The 13,437-nt window shown below is 46.4% G+C and overlaps 1 protein-coding gene across 4 annotated transcripts in view; it reads left to right on the forward strand.

Annotated features, from left to right (window-relative positions):
• PLXNA4 (plexin A4) overlaps nt 1-13,437 on the forward strand; it is a 628,886-nt gene that overhangs the window by 363,667 nt on the left and 251,782 nt on the right. The window lies entirely within an intron of this gene.

A 13,437-nucleotide genomic window follows, 5' to 3' on the forward strand; every position in this document is an offset into this window, starting at 1 on the left:
AACAGAGAGGGAGGGAGAGAGAGAGGTCTCTCATTGTCTCATAGAGAAAATCTGGGGAATACGGTGTAGGTTGTTGTTGTGGGTTTTTTGGGGTTTTTTTTTTTTTTTTCCCTGTGTTTTGTTTTTTACAAAATTCATGAGGCTGGGAGAGGAGTTTTTGCAGGCATTCATGTTTGATGAACAGAGAGCTCTGCAGGCAGGCAAGGTAAGTTTCCCCATCACAAACATTGCCCAGGGCGGGATTGGCTCTTCCCTTTGAAAGAAGAGAGAGGATTAACCCTGATTCACATCCCAAAGCCAAAGGCTGACCTGGGAAGACAGAGGTGCCATGAAGCCCTAGGGCCCCAGGTGGGGCTTGGTTAGGGTGACAGTCAGCTTGTGTCCTTTCTAGGACAATCACAGGGACAAGGTCTTCTGATCCCAAACCCCAACCGAAGTCTTGGGTGGGGCCCACCAGCTAAAATTTGAGGTGAGGGGCGCTGCTGCCTTCACTGCAGCAGGATGGAGACGCTGGGAGGCCGTCTCTCCCGCCTGAACCGGGATTGATCAGGGCTCCTGACAAACGGTTATCACTGAGCAAACCGCTTCCTGCGAGCCGAGATTTCACAGCCGCAATTCCGTTTCCTTGTGGTTGCTTCTTGCTGAAAGTGCCTTGGCTGATATTGCTGTTTATAGACAAAGGGTTTGAAGGGCCTTCAAAATAGCACCTGTAAAGGAAGGCATTTGGGAGAGTGGCGTGTAAATGAGGAGAAATAGCCACTTCATCGGGATGCAGCGGGTACGGGACTCTGTGTGGAGCAGCCGCAGAGTCTGGGGTGCTCTGCCTCCGCCGCCCCAAGTCCATGGCTGGTTGTGCAATAGAAACTTTTCCTCCCTGGCTGCAAAGCCCAAGGATTTTTCCAGCAACTTTGAACAGTATCTGGGCAGATGCCGGCACACTCAGTGCTGAGTAATGACCCCTCTCTGCATTTCTACAAAGCAGCAAGAGTAACGCCATTCAGATCTTACCTGGATCTGATTCTCAGGGAGACACTGTGCAGGCAGGGCAAGTGTCCAGGCCCCTCTCACCAATGAGGAAACTGAAGTTCTCTAAGTTTCAGGCGTCTGTCTGAGGTCACACCCACAGACCTGCTGTCCACGAACTGTAAGGAAATATTGCCTCCTGCCTCTCTTGGTCCCTGTTAACTTTTGGCTCCTCTAAATTGCAAGCAGGGTCCCCCAGGCCCTATCCTCCAGCAGCTCAGAGCTGTACCTTGTTGTTTCCCACCTCCCTGCTGCACACAGCCTCTTTCCCACCCTTTTGATGGTTCTAGGACCTCCTTCCCAGCTCAGATGTCACCTCCTCTAGAACGTTGTCTCTGATCTGTCCCTCCCTCCCTACCTGGGAGCAGAACAAATCCCCTGCTTTCATAGACAGCTGCTGGGCCCCTCTTCATTCCCATGTTGAGCAGAGCTGGGTTGTGATCATTTGATCAAGTGTTTGCTTTGCCTCCTGGGCCCTCTGTGAGGCTGTGTGGGCCAGGGCCATCGACACCGTCTTTGGTCCCCAGTGGCATTCAACCAGAGGGCACGCAGCATGTGTTTTCGGTGAACGGAGTTGAGGGGACCCCTGCCACGTGGCATTTTCCTTGAGCCTCGAGAGACACTTCCACTTCTCGGGGAGGAACAGCCAGACGTCTGGACCCTTAGGAAGATGTCTCTGAGTTTTATGATGTTGTCCTAAATCTTTCTAAGGGCTGGGCCAGGTCCGAGTGAGCAAGCGGTTTCAGTCTCTGGAGAACCTCCAAGACGGCGGCCAAGATGCCATGCTTCTAGATAAGTTTGTCTGGTTAACACCTGCCCCAGGAAGTCTGGGTTTGACCGGGCTCCTTTCCTACCTTGGCCCTGCCCAGGCCTCCACCAGGACCCAAAATCCCAGCTCCACTCTTTGCTTTGGGATAAGGAGCACAGACAGGGTGGGCGTCCCCATCAGAGGCCTTGCCAATGTCAGCCCGCGCTCTCCAGGACGGAAATGGGAGGGCAGTCTTGCCTCTGTCCGTCTTTTCCCGTGCACACTGGAGCCTGCTGTTGATCAGAGGAGCTCTCTGACACCTTGAAAGAGATGGAGAGCTCATCCTGGGCAGAAATTAACTTGTCAGGTGATGGCCGGAACTGACTCTCGCGTGCCTTACCACCTCCAGTGTTTTGTTCCCTGGAGGAAGCCGGAACATTTTTGTGGATTTAAGAGCAAGCGTGCCTGTTGGAATTGATAATACAATTGCCAGATGCAAGTGATATGCTCCCTGTTGGTGCAAGCGCTTCACGCAGATTTGTCTAGAAGTCGAAATCGTGTTGCTAGTCGAGACGTTTCTGACTGTCCTCGGGCTAGGGCTCAAGAGCTTAATAAGTGGGGCTCCTTTTGCAATAGTGGAATTAAAATCCCAGAGCCAAGAGTTCCCTGGTGGCTCGGGGGTTAAGGACCTGGCATTGTCAGGTCTCAGGTGTAAGTTCAGCCCCCAGCCTGGGAACATCCGTACGCCATGAGTGCAGCCAAAAACAAACCAAAAAACCCCAGAACCAACTGCAGCTCCCGTCACGGGCTATGTTCATCTCTGTGGATTTCTGATGGATGCATTCTGGTACCCACCCGCGACTTTAATTACCGGCTGTTCCCGCTCTCCCTCCCTCCAGCCTCTGCTGGCTCTGGCTTGGCATCTCCCAACAGCTTCGCCGCTGACATCCGGCTTGTCTTCTGAAGGAGTCTGTCGGACGGTATTAGGCTTCGTGGATCAGCCCCTCAGAACTGGGAGTGAGACCCCTGGACAGAAGTGCATGTGACGGGGGAGATGCCTTCACCCCCACTCACGGGTCCTAATGAACACAATCCCCCAATGCTGGTGGGAACCTTCAGGAATCAGGCAGAGATGAAAGCCACAGAGCCTTTCAAATGCAGATGCCCCCTAATAAATCACATGTTGGAGCTGGTCGACCTACTCCTTGGGTCCACTCTTAATAGAGACGGGGATGAGCTGCTCCCTCCTCGGAGCGGGGACGCGCGGGAGCCAGGCTGCCATCTTCGTTTGGCCCGGGTCAGCATCAAACGGCGGGTGATTATTCTCTGATGCGCTGCAGCTTGCGTGTCGCTGGCCCCGCCGCTCTGCAATCAATCCCGGCTGCGGGCCTGGAGGTGGGGGGGCCCCCCGGCCACCTGAGCCGCAGGTTGGAATCATCTCTTCTGTCCCCATTAAACTCTGGGCGCCTACCACATGGGAGAGTTTAAGGGGAAAATGAGATTTTATTAAAGCCAGGGGACCTCCCTGCCTGAGCAGAAAGCCTAATAAGAGCCATAAGGGTTTCTTATCGCAGATGGAAGTTTCCCATTTTTCCAGATCCCTCCCTTTTGTTGCTGCTGTATCGCCCCTCCACCACCCCTGCCTTTCCATGGGTGCCTCGTTATTGAAAGCCATTGCGAAAATGCCAAAAAAGCAGTTAGTAGCCAAACCATCCAACAGCTTTTTCTCCCCCTAATGAAGGCCAGCGGTTTTGTGTGTACGTGGTCTGAAGTCGGAACACAATGACTTCAAAAGGCTCCCTGGGTTTCAGAGCAATATTGTGGTCTGGATTTCCATCCAGGGGAAAGTGAGACACGCCAGCAAAGTGTCTGTGCACCTGGGGCTCCTGCGCCCAGAGGTGTCCAGGAGCCAAACACTCCAAAACTGCCACCGTGGTCTCAGCAACTCCCAGTGCACACACTCTAAGTGCGTCTACAACTTGGTAGCCTGGCTGCAGTCAGAGAATCTTAGTGTGTGAGGAATGGTTGCCTTTTCTTTCCCATCTTCTGGGCTTGTCCTTCTGACCTTGGGGAGGACCTTCTAAGCCTGGACCTGGCCAGGGACTGGGTCACTGCTTGCTGGGACTGGGGATGAAGTCCGCAGTGGGGCTCAGGCAGGGCTTCTGGGCAGCCAGGCTGGTCCACCTGCCCCATAGGTTTTCTCTGTACTTCCACCATCAGACTCCAGCCACTTATAAAACTTGGAATGATGGTCACCTGGGCAAAATGGGAATAATGATTTAAGCCTCCCAACTTTAAGCCTCTTTAAAACTCTCAACTTGCCCTAGTTCTAGGGGAGGAAAGTTGAGCCTTCAAGAACTTCCACAAAATGGGGAGCTCCCGTTGTGGCACAACAAAAATAAATCCGACTAGTATCCATGAGGATGTGCGTTCGATCCTAGGCCTTGCTCAGAGGGTTGAGGATCCAGCATTGCTGTGAGCTGTGGGATAGGTCACAGATGTGGCTCTGATACCATGTTACTGTGGCTGTGGTGTCGGCTGTTGCTCCAATTTAACCTCTTGCCTGGGAACTTCCACATGCTGAGAGCTCAGCCCTGAAAAGCAAAAACCACAACCAAAACCAAAACCAAAAAAAACTTACACAAAATGTACTCTTGGTGAGCGGCAGAACCAGAATTTCATTTATCAGGCATTTATCAAGTGCCTGCTGTGTGCAGACACCATTCTAGGCTCTCAGACTGGAACCTTTGTGGGCTTGATTCTGAAAGCCTCTGTCTTTCCTGCTCATCATGCTCGTTTCTGGTCTTTGAAACCTGAGAGGTGATGATGCCACATTGAAAGGTAGGGAAGACATGCAGGTTGGCTTAGAAGCTTCTGCTTCTGCTGAAGGTAGGGGTACAGGAGCTGAGCTGATGTCCTCGGAAGGAGCGATCTGCCACAGGCCTGTCTCACCTTTTTAAGAAGAGTAGCATCCACAAGTCCTAATGGAAGAGGAGCCTCACAGGTGTCAAGAGACTCCTTCAAAGAAGAAACTGCTCAAGGAAACAGACACAGACCATACCCTGTGTGATCAGTGTGGTGACACTGATTCCACACAGTTTGTTCCAGGGAAACTCAAAAATCAAAATGGCAGAACCCCTTGAGGTCATCCAGCCTAACTCAGCCACTCCTTTCTGCTTCTTTTGGGGAAAAGTTAGGCTCTTTGATGGCAGAAAATGTGTCTTTGTTTAACACCTGGCCCTGCAATCCCTAACGTGGTCCATGCAGCATGGCTCATGGATGTGGGTATTTTTCCAAAGTGGTTGTGTGTGCCTGATCACACTGGGTCCCTGTGAGTTGATTGAGAGGAGGTAGTAAGAACCACGCTGGGGGAAAAGTCATATGAGTTCCGTCTAGAAGCAGTGATTCAACAGAGTGGTGACGCAGATAATCAAGAGAGGGTGTCTTTTTGGCTCTGGAATGCACAGGTAGCAGGGTTTTGCTCCAAGTTGAAGTTCTCGTCAATCAGGTCTCCCCAGGGTTATTTCCCAGGCTGTTTAGATGCACTCACTCCAGCCCTTAGGTGGCTGAGTGTGTCCTAGGCTCTGTATGAGTTGTGGGGAGCTGGAAGGGACAGATCAGGAGGCCCCAACCATGGGCGGTGATAAGGTGCCACCTTCCCTGGTGCTTTCTCATTGATTCATCCATTTCCTTTTTCTTCCTTTTTTTTTTTTTTTAAGGGCCGCACTCACCGCATATGGAGGTTCCCAGGCTAGGGGTCCAATCGGAGCTGTAGCCACCAGCCTACACCACAGCCACAGCCAACACGGGATCCGAGCCGCATCTGCAACCTACACCACAGCTCACGGCAATGTGGGATCCTTAACCCACTGAGTAAGGCCAGGGATCAAACCCACAATCTCATGGTGAGCCATGACGGGAACTCCTGATTCATCCATTTCACAGACCACTCTGATGCTCTCTTACCGCCCCCCCCCCCCCCCCCCGCCAAATCTGAAGCTCCCTGCTGGGGGATCTGTTCCCCTCTCCCTCACTGCCTTTTTGGTTTTAGCCTTCAGACCTCTTAGTGCATTGGGTTGTTTTGGGGGTTTTTTTGTTTGTTTTTTTTGTTTTTTTCTTTTTGGGAGTCGAATTGGAGCTGTAGCCGCTAGCCTCAACACCAGATCCAAACCACATCTGTGACCTGCACAACAGCTCATGGCAACACCGGATCCTTAACCCACTGAGTGAGGCCAGGGATAGAACCTGCATCCTCATGGATGCTACTCAGACTCGTTTCCACTGAGCCACGACAGGAAGGAACTCTGTGGTTTTATGAAACCCTCAAGATGGACTAATTGACACATCCCAGTGCTCAGACAGAGCCTTGTTCAGAAATAGGCTCTCACATCTGCGAGGTCCTGAGGTTGTCAGAGAGACATGTCACAAGAAGTGATTCCAGACCCTACCAGTTAGCGACCAGCAGCTGAAGATGGCGAGGCCACCTCTCCCTGGAGGGTCCCAGGCCATCCCCGAGGGGCTCTTAGGCAGTTTCCAATAAACGTTTTTCTCATCCCTTCAAATGGCCTTTGTCTTAACCTCGTCCTTTCCTTCTCTTGTCTTCCCTGCATCCCTCCTTTCCCTCATCTTTGCACCTACTAAATACATACCACGGAGCCAAAGAACACACAAGCTAATTTGTATCCCCTCTCCCCCAGCCTCCAGCTCTTTCTGCACCCCAGCCTGCCTTTCCTCCACCCCAGAGGCACATTCCTTTGCAGGCTGATCTGAACCCCAAGGTGGGCCCTCCCTCACCCCATGTTAGGCTCCCTTGGGACTTCCTCTCCACTCTCCTGATCACCCATGTGGCCATCCACCCATACCCGACACTCATTCAGGTGCCCTACCCACTGGCCTCCAGCTCTTGCTTCCTGTCATGGGTACTGTGCATCCTCACTGGGGCCATCAGCTCCTGGGGCAGTTTTGCCCTTTGGGGAATACAGTTCTCCCTAAATTCAGGGGATGGCCTAGCTCAGTCATAGCACCCAGGGACTGGAGCAGATGGGGAGAAAGGATCTAAAAATGAGCCAACAGGGGTTCCCATCATGGCATAGCAGAAACGATTCTGACCAGGAACCATGAGGTTGTGGGTTCGACCCCAGGCCTTGTTCAGTTGGTTAAGGATCTGGCGTTGCTGTGAGCTGTGGTGTAGGCCACAGACATGGCTCAGATTCCCAGTTGCTGCGGCTGTGGTGTAGGCCGACAGCTGTAGCTCTGATTCTACCCCTAGCCTGGGAACCTCCATATGCCACGGGCATGGCCCTAAAAAGCAAAATAAAATAAAATTAAAAAAATAATAATAAAAATGAGTCAACATAACCCAAGAAAATCACTTGTTAATGGCTCCATAGAGTGAATTTGCTTCCTATAGGCTCATTTATTTATGTTCTCTTGTATTAGCGATATGAAAGGGAAAGAAATAGGCAACACACACACACACACACAGTCCAGGAAAGTTGGCACTGCCAAATACAGGCAGGGCAAGTTGTTTTATTTTTTAAATACAGACTTTAAAAAAAATGGTGATTTTATGAAAGTTATTTTCAAGGGTTAAGAAGTCTCAGTGAGGCCAGGGGGCATCACTGAAGGCCTTGGCTGCATGTCCCCCAGCATTTGAGAGGCCACCTGTAAACTGAGCACTGGGGTGTCTCTGGCCTCGGAGGCCTGTGGGTCTTGGGCAAATCCCCCTCTTGCTGGCTGTCTGATAGGTCCGTGGTGTCTCACACCAGGGCAGAACAATGTGCCACCCACTCAAAGGGCACTTTGGGCAGAATGTGTCTGGATTTTTCTATACTGAAGTTCCCAGACAGGGTTGAGATTGGGAAGTGAAGACACCCAGGTTGACCCTTGTGGGTTCAGTATTAAAAGTCTGGGCTGACCAGAACTGGAGGCAGAGCACGATGGTAGAGGAGTAAGAGGTTGCACTCACCTTCTCCTACAAGCACATCAAAAAAATACATCTACATGCAAAACGACTCGCACAGAACATCCACTGAATGCTGGCAGAAGAACTTAAACCTTCAAAAAGGGCAAGAAACTCTCGACATAACTGGGTAGAACAAAAGAAAAAAAGAGAAAAGGAATCAGGACGGGACTAGCATTCTCGAGAGGGAGCTATGAAGGAAAAGGAACCCACATCCTGGGAAGCCCCCTAATTGACAGAAAGATCAGCCGAGTCGGCAGGACCTCAAAGTTGCTGAGAAAAGCACAGCAGCTGGACTGAGAACAGCAAAGCAGAGTGGGAGCTGCACAGATCATCTGAACCATCGGCCCGGACACCACAGCCTGAGATGTTTGGTGGGGGCTGGGTGCTGAGACTCAGGCTCCGGAGGCCTCAACAACTAGGAGTAACCTGTGCCACCTTCCTGGAAATCCTTGCTGCTGTTGAGAGCCCAATGACCAGGCACTGACTGCTGGCCCTACCCATTGCCTCCCTCTCCCTGAAAACACACTGAGCATCCTGGGAATAACAGCCTGCTTACACCAAACAAAGAGACAGCAAATATTCAAACTCCCACACCAAAAATAAATAGTAACCCCCCCCCAAAAAAATACAAAAGGGTATTCTTGCATAGAAGTAGCCTTACAAGACTACAGTTTGGCTTCCCCAAACTCACAGAAAAAGAAAAACACAATCAAGATGAAGAAGCTCAGAAAACATTCTCAGTTAAAGGAACAGGAGAATTCACCTAAAGCAGTCAACAATGAAACAGATCTCTGCAGTCTGACAGACATTGAGTTTAAAAGGGAGACAGAGAAAATGCTGAAGGAATTAAGAATATGAACAGTAATTCCTTTAGAAAGGAACTAGAAAATATAAGGAGGAGCCAAAAAAAAAAAAACCTAGAAAATTCATTTGCAGATATACAAACTGAGCTAAAGGCAATAAAGAGCAGAATGAATAATGCAGAGGAACAAATTAGTGACATGGAAGATAGAATAATGGAAATCACCCAGTCAGGACAGCAGACAGAAAACCAAATGAAAAAACATGAAAACAATATAAGAGACCTATGGGATAATATAAAGTGGGCCAATCTACACATAATAGGAATTCCAGAAGGAAAAGAAAAGGGGATTGAAAATATATTTGAAGAAATTATGTCTGAAAACTTCCCAAATCTAAAGGATACTGATATCAAGATACAGGAAGATCAGAGGGCCCCAAACAAGTTGAACCCAAATAGGCCCACACCAAGACATATTATAATAAAAATGGCAAAAGTTAAAGATAAAGAGAGGATTCTAAAGGCAGCAAGAGAAAAGCAAAGCATTAGTTATAAGGGAACCCCCATAAGGCTATCAGCTGATTTCTCTACAGAAACACTACAGGCCAGAAGGGAGTGGCAAGATATATTTAAAGTCCTGAAAGGAAAAAATTTGCAACCTAGAATACTCTATCCAGCAAGAATACCATTTAAAATAGAAGAGAAAATAAAGAATTTCTCCAACAAACAAAAGTTAAAAGAGTACAGCAATACTAAACCCATTATAAAAGAAATACTGAAAGAATTTTTCTAATTTAGAGAAATAAAGAAGAATTAGGATGGAGGAAACCACATTTGGAAAGCAGTCACCTAAATAAGCCAGCCTACAGATCAAAACATGAAGATGTTAAAAAAAAAAGACATCAAAATCATACAATGTGGGGAATAAAAGTAAGAAAATAGAGATTCTTTTTTTATTTTAATGATGTGTTTGAACCAATATGACTATCAAGCAAAAGCAAGCAGATATAGGAAGAGGTTAATGTACTTAAAAAACAGGGCAACCAGCAATCAAAACCGAACATTACATTCACAAAAACTGAAAAGTACTAAAGCATAAAATAAATGGAAACCATCCAACCAAAAAAAGAGAAACATAGACTCAACTGGAAAACAAGGTTTAAAATGGCAATAAATACATATCTATCAATAATCACTTTAAATGTCAATGGAATAAATGCTCCAATCAAAAGACACAGAGTGGCAGATTGGATTAAAAAGCAAAAACCTTCAATCTGCTATCCATAAGAAACTCACCTTAGGGCAAAGGACACATATAGATTAAAAGTGAGGGGATGGGAAAAGAGATTTCATGTCAATGGACAAGACAGGAAAGCGGGAGTTGCAATACTCATATCAGACAAAATAGACTTTAAAACGAAGGCCGTAAAGAAAGACAAAGACAGACACTATTTCATGGTTAAAGGATCCATTCAAGAAGAGGATATTACAATCATCAATATATATGCCCCTAATATAGGAGCCCCCAGATACCTCCAACAAATACTAACAGACACAAAAGGAGAAATTGATGTGAATACAATCATAGTACGAAACTTTAACACCCATTCACATCAATGGACAGATCCTCTAGAAAGAAAATCAATAAGGCAACAGAGATCCTAAAGGACACACTAGAAAAGTTGGACTTAATCAACATTTTCAGGACATTACATCCAAGAAAAAAAAATCAGAATATACATTCTTTTCAAGTGTACGTGGAACATTCTCAAGAATCAATCACATACTGGGGCACAAAGCTAACCTCATCAAATTTAAAGAGTATAGAAATTATTTCAAGTATCTTCTCTGACCACAATGGCATGAAACTAGAAATCAACCACAGAAAAGAAATGAGAAAAATCTTACTACACGGAGACTAAACAACATGCTACTAAAAAAACCCATGGGTCAATGAGGAAATCAAGAGGGAAATTAAAAAATACCTTGAGACAAATGATAATGAAGACACAACCACTCAAAATCTATGGGATGCTGCAAAAGCAGTGCTCAGATGGAGTTTCCTTCATGGCTCAGTGGTTAACGAACCCGACTAGCATCCATGAGGACTTGGGTTCAATCCCTGGCCTTGCTCATGGGTTATGGATCTAGTGTTGCCATGAGCTGTGGTGTAGGTCGCAGATGTGGTGCAGATCCTACGTTCTTGTGGTTCTGGCATAGGTCAGAGGCTACAGCTCTGATTCGACCCCTAGCCTGGGAACCTCCATATGCCACTGATGCGGCCCTAAAAGACAAAAAAAAAAAAAAAAAAAAAAAAAAGCAGTGCTTAGAGGGAAATTCATAGCAATACAGGCCTTCCTCAAAAAAAGAAGAAAAAGGAGCTCCTGTCGTGGTGCAGTGGTTAATGAATCCGACTAGGAACCATGAGGTTGTAGGTTCAGTCCCTGCCCTTGCTCAGTGGGTTAATGATCCAGCGTTGCCGTGAGCTGTGGTGTAGGTTGCAGATGCTGCTCGGATCCTGCATTGCTGTGGCTCTGGCGTAGGCTGGCAGCTACAGCTCCGATCAGACCCCTAGCTTGGGAACCTCCATATGCTGCGGGAGCGGCCCAAAGAAATAGCAATAAGACAAAAAAAAAAAAAAAAAAAAAAAAAAAAAAAAAAAAAGAGAGAGAGAAGAAGAAGAAGAAAAATCTCAAATCAACAACTTAACCCACCACCTAAATGAATTAGAAAAAGAAGAAGAAACAAAACCTAAAGTCAGCAGAAGGAAGGAAATCATAAAGATCAAAGAGGAAATCAATAAAATAGAAAAAAAATCAATAAAACCAAGAGCTGGTTCTTTGAAAAGGTAAACAAAATTGACAAACCTCTGGATAGACTCTCCAAAAAGAGGAGAGAAAAAACCCAAATGAACAAAATAAGAAATGAAAAAGGGGAAATCACAATTGATACTATAGAAATACAAAAACCATGAGAGAATGCTATGAACAATTGTATGCGAACAAATTTGACAACCTAGAAGAAATGGACAACTTTCTAGAGACTTACAGCCTGCCAAAAATGAATCAAGAAGAAACAGATCAACTGAACAGACCAATCACTAGAAGTGAAATTGAGTATGTAACAAAAACATCCCCTACAAATTAAAGTCCAGGACCAGATGATTTCACAGGTGAATTGTCCAAATATATGAAGAGGAATTTATACCCATCCTCCTTAAACTTTTCCAAAAGTTTAAAGAAGAAGGAACATTCCTAAAGACATTCTACGACACCACCATCACCCTAGTACCAAAACCAGAAAAAGATACCACCAAAAAGAAAAGTATAGTCCAATATCTTTGATGAATATAGACGTTAAAATTCTTAACAAAATTTTAGCTAACCGAATCCAACAACATATCACAAAGATCGTACACCACAACCAGGTGGGATTCATCCCAGGTGCACAAGGATGGTTCCACATGCACAAATCAATCAACATCATACACCACATTAACGAAAGAAAAGTCAAAAACCACATAGTCATCTCAATAGATGCAGAAAAAACATTTGACAAAGTCCAACATCCATTCATGATCAAAACTCTTACCAAGGTGGGTATAGAGGGAACATACCCTAACAAAATAAAAGTCATTTGACAAACCCACAGCAAATATAATACTCAATGGAGAAAATCTGAAAGCCTTCCCACTAAAATCTGGAACAAGACAGGGATGTCTACTCTCACCATTGTTTTCAACATAGCATTGGAAGTACTAGCTACAGCAGTCAGACAAACAAAAGAAATGAAAGGCATCCACATAGGAAGAGAAGAGGTAAAACTGCTGGCTGTATGCAGGTGACATGATACTATATATAGAAAACCCTCAGATGGGATTAAGATGGCAGAATAGAAGGACTGGAGCTCAACTTCTCTCCTAAAAACAACAAAATTAACAACTAAAGCCTGAGCAATCTTCACCCAAATGGACCAGAAACCTTAAAAAAGATATCCTACTCTAGAAGAAAAATAGGAGGACACATCAAGAGGTAGGAGGGGCGATTTCACAATATAAACAACCCCATACCTCCCAGGTGGGAAGCCCCGCAGATTGGAAACTGATTCACAGAGACACACCTACAGGAGTGAGAGTTCTGAGCCCCACATCAAACTCTCACATGTGGGGATCTGGCACTGGGAGAAAGAGCCCCTGGAGCATCTGGCATTGAAAGCCAGTGGGGCTTGTGTGCAGGATCTCCACGGGTCTGGGGGAAACAGAGACCCCATTCTTTTTTTTTTTTTTTTAATTATTATTTTCCCACTGTACAGCAAGGGGGTCAGGTCATCCTTAGATGTATACATTGCAGTTACAGTTTTTTCCCCCACCCTTTCTTCTGTTGCGACATGAGTATCTAGACATAGTTCTCAATGCTATTCAGCAGGATCTCCTTGTAAATCTATTCTAGGTTGTGTCTGATAAGCCCAAGCTCCCGATCCCTCCCACTTCCTCCCCCTCCCATCAGGCAACCACAAGTCTCTTCTCCAAGTCCATGATTTTCTTTTCTGAGGAGATGTTCATTTGTGCTGGATATTAGATTCCAGTTATAAGTGATATCATATGGTATTTGTCTTTGTCTTTCTGGCTCATTTCACTCAGTATGAGATTCTCTAGTTCCATCCATGTTGCTGCAAATGGCATGATGTCATCCTTTTTTATGGCTGAGTAGTATTCTATTGTGTATATATACCACATCTTCCGAATCCAATCATCTGTCGATGGACATTTGGATTGTTTCCATGTCCTGGCTATTGTGAATAGGGCTGCAATGAACATGCGGGTGCATGTGTCTCTTTTAAGTAGAGCTTTGTCCGGATAGATGCCCAAGAGTGGGATTGCAGGGTCATATGGAAGTTCTA

This window comes from Sus scrofa, chromosome 18 (genome assembly GCF_054392235.1).
Source record: "Sus scrofa isolate SSC_HxYL_T2T_F1_AM1 chromosome 18, Sscrofa_HxYL_maternal_Yorkshire_Landrace_v2.0, whole genome shotgun sequence".
Taxonomy (NCBI): Eukaryota; Metazoa; Chordata; class Mammalia; order Artiodactyla; family Suidae; genus Sus; species Sus scrofa.